The 7,792-nt window shown below is 40.7% G+C and overlaps 1 long non-coding RNA gene across 1 annotated transcript in view; it reads right to left on the minus strand.

Moving 5' to 3' along the window:
- Positions 1-6,207: 6,207 nt before the first annotated feature.
- The window catches only part of LOC136421371 (uncharacterized), a 2,381-nt gene continuing 796 nt past the window's right edge, over positions 6,208-7,792 (minus strand). The window contains exons 2-3 of the long non-coding RNA XR_010753442.1: positions 7,340-7,477; positions 6,208-6,379 (exon numbers count right to left, since the gene is read on the minus strand). This is a non-coding gene — a long non-coding RNA (uncharacterized lncRNA). The remainder of the gene's footprint in view (positions 6,380-7,339; positions 7,478-7,792) is intronic.

The raw sequence follows: 7,792 nt of genomic DNA on the forward strand, positions 1-7,792 counted from the left end.
CCAGTTGAAAAGTTCACCTTCGTGAAGACCTCTACAGGCCATATGACAACTCCTATCCCCAGCGTTGTAATGAAGTAGTGAATGACAGAGCCGGGAGTCTGATCTTTCACCTCGGAAAGACAAACTAACCTCCTCAACCGACAAAATCCACACCTTTCTTCCATACTTTACATCGCCGGAGTGTTTTTTAAACACCACCCTTGTTACTATTATTATGATTTCATCCTTGCTATGTCAACTGACACAATTTCTACTTGATGCTACAGTCGAATCTGCAATTAGCGTGTTCATGGTTCCAGCTGCGCATGCACAACGGATGTATATTGTGTCAAAGGTGAAGGCATGAATAAAACATTTAAGCATGGACTAGACAAGAACTGTTCACAAGTTAGGGTCACAATGCGCATGTGCAGTTGGAACCATGAATCCCTAGCCTTACACGCCCGATTCACCCGCTACGGCCTCAAAAGTCTACAGGACCTTTACAGATTGTAAGTGGCTTGGGAGGCAAAAGCCGGTGGAAGGAGAGGAGTGGGCTCTGCCTTCTAATACCATGACCAAGACACAGTGGATTAACAACCCACTGCCCCTACGGCCTCAAAACGGCTATGGGTCACCTTTACCTATTGTAAGTTGCTAGCCTGTGTTGAGATTTGCATGCCTTATTTAATTTTTGCCTTTTTTCTTTCCACAGAAAACATTCAAGGAACTCTCAACCTGGCGACATCCAGCGAAACGGAACCCTGTCCACTATTAATGAAAAGGTTCTTTTACCCGAGGAGACTTTAACTAATTTAAGGTCAGAAGGACTGCTGGAGGAAGACAAACTTTTGTCGTCAAAACTTGACTTGTCTGTACTTTTAGATTGTAGAGAATCAGAGGTATGATGCGTCGATGAAGATTAGACATCCAGGTAATAAGATACGCCAAAAAGCAATTACTCAAACAACTGGATATGATTTTGGAAACGGTCAGACGTTTCAAGTAGAACTACCAAAGATGGACTTTCAACAAAGCCCTCAAACCGTCTGACCAGTCCAAGAAAACGCCTAAGTGTACACCGTTGACCAACAGAAACAAGGCCAACATCACTATTCCGTATGTACAAGGAGTGTCCGAAAAACTCCGACGGATCTTCCAAAACTTCAACATTGCCACCAACTTCAAACCTCAATCAACTCTCAGACAAAGACTGGTACATCCTAAAGACCGACCCCGCAAAGGCAGCAAGGCCGATGTCATCTACAGACTCAAATGTGAAGAACCCAACTGCAACAACACTTATATCGGAGAGACCAGCCGATCACTTAATGAAAGGTACAAAGAACATTGCGCTAACCGCTACTCCTCGGCCATTTTCCACCACCTAAAACACAACCAGGGGCACTCGTTCAATCTCGAATCCACTGATATCCTTGACCGCGAACCCCGCTGGTTCGAACGTGGAGTAAGGGAGGCAATATATGAGAGGATATACAATCCAACCCTCAACAGGAAAGGAGGGCTAAGGGTGGAACTGTCTGGCACTTGGGACATAGCCTTGGGGGCAAACCAGCTTTAGCTCCTATATCAAAACTATAGGAGCTATTGTCCCCTTTACTTCAACCTTGTCTTGAGTTGTCTAATTTGCTTTCTATTGGACTATCTAAAAATTTGTCTTCTCCTTATTTGCATATCAATTCATAGTTCGTGGTTATAAACCTGCTGTTCGACTGATCTTGCTCACAGTCACTGACGAAAAGTAGTGGATGCTACTTGAAACGTCTGACCGTTTCCAAAATCATATCCAGTTGTTTGAGTAATTGCTTTTTGGCAGAGGTATGATGCATGGAAATGCCATAGGCAACCGACAAATTTGGCTTTATTATGATATACTTTTTAATAAAAAGGCAGGTCCTTAATAATGAAATAATATACCAATGTGTGACGAAAGCTACTGATAGATCACATAAAGTATCGTCGGCCCCATTGCATTAATAGCCATTTCGAGTCTACGAAGAACAATTCAGTTTTTTTGTTTATCTACGAATTATCATACACATACATTTCCCTGAGAAGGAATTTACAATGTAATTTACAACATGATTAAAATACCTTTTTTAGAACTTAGAAAACAGTTTCTTTGCACTCTACTAGTACAGATAGATCTGATTCTGGAGATAGCAAGACTTCCTCTTCAACGGATGTTGTTAAGGTACCAGTGACGTCACCGTAGCCCGGATGTAAGACGTCGCCATTTGACCCTTCCCACCTCTCTTTGTTCTGGGTGGGGTCGTCTTCTCTGGATGTTTTCCTACAACAGGAACATAAACATATTAGTGTCTAAATCAAAAGATGCAACCAGCCGTAGGCATAATACTCCTGCCTTTAAGCCTATGACAGCCAGGTGTCAAAACTATGCCCTGTATATTTGCCACCTGGCATAATCAAATATCTGATGAAAGGATCTCTTACTGTACTGAGCTGATATTTCCATATGATCATTATACATCTAAGAAGAACTGATTTAGAACATCTGACATTTACACCCTGCATCATCATCATCATTTGCATTGACATATGTGACTGTGTGATTACAATACAGTCAAATTAATGTCACAACAAAAATTAAAGATTTTTAAACTTTCGTTGATAATTTCATCAGGTTGATGAAAGACCGAAAAAATTCTTTGTTCACAACTAGAGTTCCACGACCTCATACCTTCGCCAAATGATTTAACTTTTATGACTGACGTATTAAGAGTGTTTCTCATCAATTATAATTCATACCAGTTGGTCGTCTTTTCCACCCAAATAACAGAGGTTGTCCAAAGTATGAGCTTAGCAAAGAAGGTTATGCTCACATTTATTATCAATTATGCAAATGAGGTCTTCATTACCATAATTTGATTCAAAGATAATTGACATTCACATAACTTCCATAGGCCACAACTATGAAATTGCCGTCATTTACCAGTACTGTATAATAGTAATGTCTCATTAATTATGCAGATTTTCTCAGTTACAAATGTCACATATTTTAATAGTCATATCATGGATTACAGCGAGTTTTTAGAATCTCCTCATTAATTCTGCAAATTAGAATCTGATTTGCATAATTGTCGTATAATCATACAAAGCATCACGTAAGCTATACACATACCAAAAATCATGACCATCCATCAAGCCCATCTTGAGTTATAGTATTTTCTCATTAATTATGCAAATAAGGTCTTTCATTTGCATAGTTGATATCTAATGATATTTCTCTCTTCCCCGGTTACATGTGTCACATGTTTCAGAGTCCTATCCTGGAATTTGGCGGATGTGCAAACTTTCCTCATTAATTATGCAAATTAGATACTGATTTGCATAATAAGTATCTAATCATGTACATCATCACTCAAGCTATCTACTTACCAAAAATCATGGCCATCCATCAGGCCCTTCTTGAGTTATTCCCTTTCAAAGTCTGAAGCAAAACCTGCTTCTGCAGTTCCAAAAAAGCCGCCAGGGGGCCCAAACCTATAGCACTAACTCTCTGTCTAAAGAGCTATCTACCACTCAAAAATCAGTTCCATAGCATGTCCAGAACACGAGATAGCCAAACAGGAAGTTCTGCTGCAGTACCGTGACAAGCCGGTAGGGTACCCAAAATCTAATCATTTCCATGTCTCATCAAGAGCTACCCACCTACCAAATATCAAGACAATCCATTCAGGCCTTCTCTAGTTATTCTGCTTCTTTACATACACACCCAAACACACCCACACCCACAAACGCTACCCTCTGCATAACCTTTTCGGCGAAGGTAACCAAGGAGCAACATACCAGTCAATGTTTCAATGACTACCTGTCATCTTCTTCAGGGCAATAATGACTCATTATATTGTTGTTTGATCACTAGGCACAAGAAATTTGGAAACTTTACTATTTGTTATGCGCAGTCATTGGTCAGGAGGAATCAGGTGATACCTTCACACTATATAAGGGCTGTACCAATACTCAGATGTCAGTTTCATAGGTACTCCGCCCCACCGATGGAGTCTCAGGTATCCGATCAGGAGCGTCCGCCTCAGCCGACATGAATCTTTAGGCTCCAGACGGCAGTTTCCACATCACCCATTCCGGAGGACCTATGGCTGCGCATGACAAATAGGAAACTTTGGTTGATCATATTTCCATTGTTTCTCGATCAATTTCAATGCATTATATATCGGTGGAAAGCTTGTGTAATTTCCTTTCCTATGATACCCAACTCATTATAATTGCAATCCCATGGAGCGAGCACCAGACCTGCTTATGCGAGTGGGTTGTAGAAAAAAAGTGCCCAAATTTCCCTGCTAATGTTAGATACTCAGCTCAGTGCCAAACCCGTTTGCGGTGGTGTCGTCCGCATCATGAATGAAACAGTGTATGGAAGAATGTTATATTCACAGCTACAGATAAGAGTAGATTTACTTTGACTGTTGGATGGGTATATGAGAGTGTTGGGGCAGCGAGGAGAAACCTTTGCTGACTGTTGCACAGATAGACTGACAGTGTTTGTGGAGTCAGCGTCATGGTGTGGGGCAACCTGGGAAAAAACAGGATAGAATGGCCTTCCTGCAGCCGAGATCTCAACACAATTGAACACCTCTCAGACTCTGTGATCACTGATCAGCTTGGCCGAGGTGTGCATGCAAGAATGATCAACAGAACAATACGACCTGCGACAACTCCTTGTGGAAAATGGCCAGGGACCGTGTAACAAAACTGGTGACAAGCATGAGGAGGATGTGTCGGGCTGTGGTGACAGCACATGGTTTGTGTACTCAATATTAAGCCACCTTCATCATAACTGAGGCTCCTTTACGCAATTTGTTGTTTGGATGAAGACTAAAAAAATAACCATGGCTTTCATATTAATGTGTTTTGTTGATTCAAGTTTCATATTACCCTCGTAAACAAGTCATGTGCTATCAGCAGAAGAAAAATACTGAATTGAGCGTTTGACTTAAGTAAGTGCTCGTTGCATTAATTTACAACCATAATAAGTTTGGTATCACGCGAAAGAAGATCACACAAGCTTTTCAATGATATGTAAATCATTGAAATTGATCAAGAAACAACGGAGTTACGATCCACCAAAGTTTAGTTTCCAAACTTTTTTGTGCCGAGTTTAAGTATGTAACTCTAGAAAGGCAACATTTTCGAGAAAATGCAGGATATTCCCCTCCCATTACCTACACCTCAAATATGACATCCTTAGCATTTACTGTAAAGGAATTATGAAGTTTTCTGATGAATTATGCAAATCATGTCCTCAGTACCATAATATACACGTATACACAAATTATGCAAAATAGGTCCTCATTAGCATAATTTATGGCCAGGTGTGTTGACCTTTCTCAAATATGACATCCGTAGCTTTTGCGGTAAGGGAAATACAAGTATATGCATAAACTATGTAAATGATGACGCCATTAGCATAATTTATGGACAGAATATGCATGGGTTATGCAAATGAGGCCTCATTAGCATAATTCATTGCCAGGTGTGTTCACCTTTCCTAAAGGTACCTACATCTCAAATATGACAGCCAAAGCTTGTATGGTAAGGAAAATACAAGTTTCTGCATGAATAATACAACTGAGGTCATCATTAGCGTAATATATGGCCTGGTGTGTTCACCTTTCCTAAAGGTACCTACATCTCATATGACATCCGCGGCTTTTACGGTAAGAGAAATACACGTTTCTGCATAAATTATGCAAATGAGGTCATCATTTGCATAATTTATGTCCAGGTGTATTAACCTTTCCCAAAGGTACCTACATCTCAAATATGACATCTGCAGCTTTTACGGTAAGGGAAATACAAGTTTATGCATAAATTATGCAAATGAGGTCTTCATTAGCATAATTAATGTCCAGGTGTATTAACCTTTCCCAAAGGTACCTTCATCTCAAATATAACATCCGTACCATGCAGAGGGGAATATAAATAATATCGACACCTTACTGACAGTTACTCATGAATGATTCATGAGCCAGCCTTATTTGGTACAAACGGCCGTTATTTTGTTCTGAACCCAAATAATAACGTTTGGGACCACATTGTTAGCAGCAACACCTAGCTGCAGTGCAAAGTGAACCAGTCACTATTGCCCTGAAGAAGACGACAGACGTTGGCTGTTATCTCACCCCTTAGTTCTGAAAAAAAGCTTTTTTTATTCAACACTTGCCTGTTTTCTAGCTCTTCCTTAATCTCACTCCGCCTGTCCTCCGAGATAGGATATTTCCACATCAACCCCACACACAGGAGAGAAGAAGCTGCTGGGACAACTGAGACGAGCATCCGTAATGACGTGCCCACAGACTCGGGCTGGAAACAAGCTCCAGTTTTGTAGCCCCCGATTCTGCATGGAAAGGGAAAACAGAGGACCATACAAGAGCAATTCAGATACAGTAGCTGTCATTCTGAAAACAATGGTCCATACATGTGTGGTCGAGGGGCTAGAAACGGAGATGGGCAAAACAAATGTTGGGGGAGGACCTTTTTAAAAAGATTTTAAACACGATTACTCTATGCTACAACACCTACATTATTTAGACATTCTATCGTATTTAGGACATTTTGCACTATTTGTCAAACGAAAAAATTCCTCATATGCTTTGGGGACACTAAAGCCTTCTGTGCCATCTGTACTGACTCAGTACCATGAAACGTTGTATCTACAAAAAAAGGCACAGAAGGATTTACTTACAACTCACCCACCCTCCTCCAGCAGGCCTGATTCCTCCCAAAATCAACCCTATTCTTCAGGCGCCTGATTTTGACTATTGGTGACGTTACTGACAGTTGCTCATGAATAATCAATGAGCGAGCCTTATTTGGTACAAACGGCCGTTATTTTGTTCTGAACCCAAAGTAGCGATGTAAGACGTAACCTGATTGGCTGATAGCTTCCCAGCGACCTCTGATTGGATGAAAGCTGTTTGGTGGTGACGTCACCAATAGTCGACATCAGGGGTCAGAAAAGCAGGGTTGATTCTGGGAGGGTTCGCCGAGTGATTCAGCCCTGCTGAAGGACGATTCTAATTACATGTCCATCAACATTTTTTGATTTTGAGTTATATGTCTTTCATGTTTCAGTTGTACCCATATGTTCCGACGTGTATGTCTACTTTTCTCTCTGTAAGTTGTTTTTCTTATTTTCCATGTATGTATATGTGAAACTGGGCCCTATCGAAAACCAGTGTATTGGCACTGAATAGGCTACCCAGGTGTTTCAAAATAAACAAACAAACAAACAAACAAACAAACATGTAGACAATAAAAAGAAGACGGCAATACAAGCAATGACTGAATTCCTTACTCTAGTGTAATGGTGGTCAGCCCCAGGCCTGGAGTCGTGTTGAGGCTGTGGACAGACAGGGCCATGCTGAAAAACCAAGTGTCAAGTCGCCGGCCAGTTTGCAGGTTGTAGTCATCTATAACGTCGCTAACCATTGCCCTGTGAGAGAAACAAACCAATAACCAATGTCAAAACAAACTACGACGTCATACCTTCGCCAAATGAACTTTTCGAGTGACGTATCATAATTGATTCTCATTGATTATATCAGTTGATCATCTTCTCGAACTACAATGATTTCACAAAGATAAGAATCTGTAGTGATAAATTGAAAGTAGAAATCGAAAGATATCATAGAATTCCCTGTGGCCAGAGGTTTTGTCTATTCTGTCCAAATGAGATTGGAGATGGACGTCCTTTATCGTGGATTGCTCACGATATGATGAACGTTCTTTCAGCTTGCTAAACAGAATT

The sequence above is a fragment of the Branchiostoma lanceolatum genome, chromosome 16, assembly GCF_035083965.1.
Source record: "Branchiostoma lanceolatum isolate klBraLanc5 chromosome 16, klBraLanc5.hap2, whole genome shotgun sequence".
Classification (NCBI taxonomy): Eukaryota; Metazoa; Chordata; class Leptocardii; order Amphioxiformes; family Branchiostomatidae; genus Branchiostoma; species Branchiostoma lanceolatum.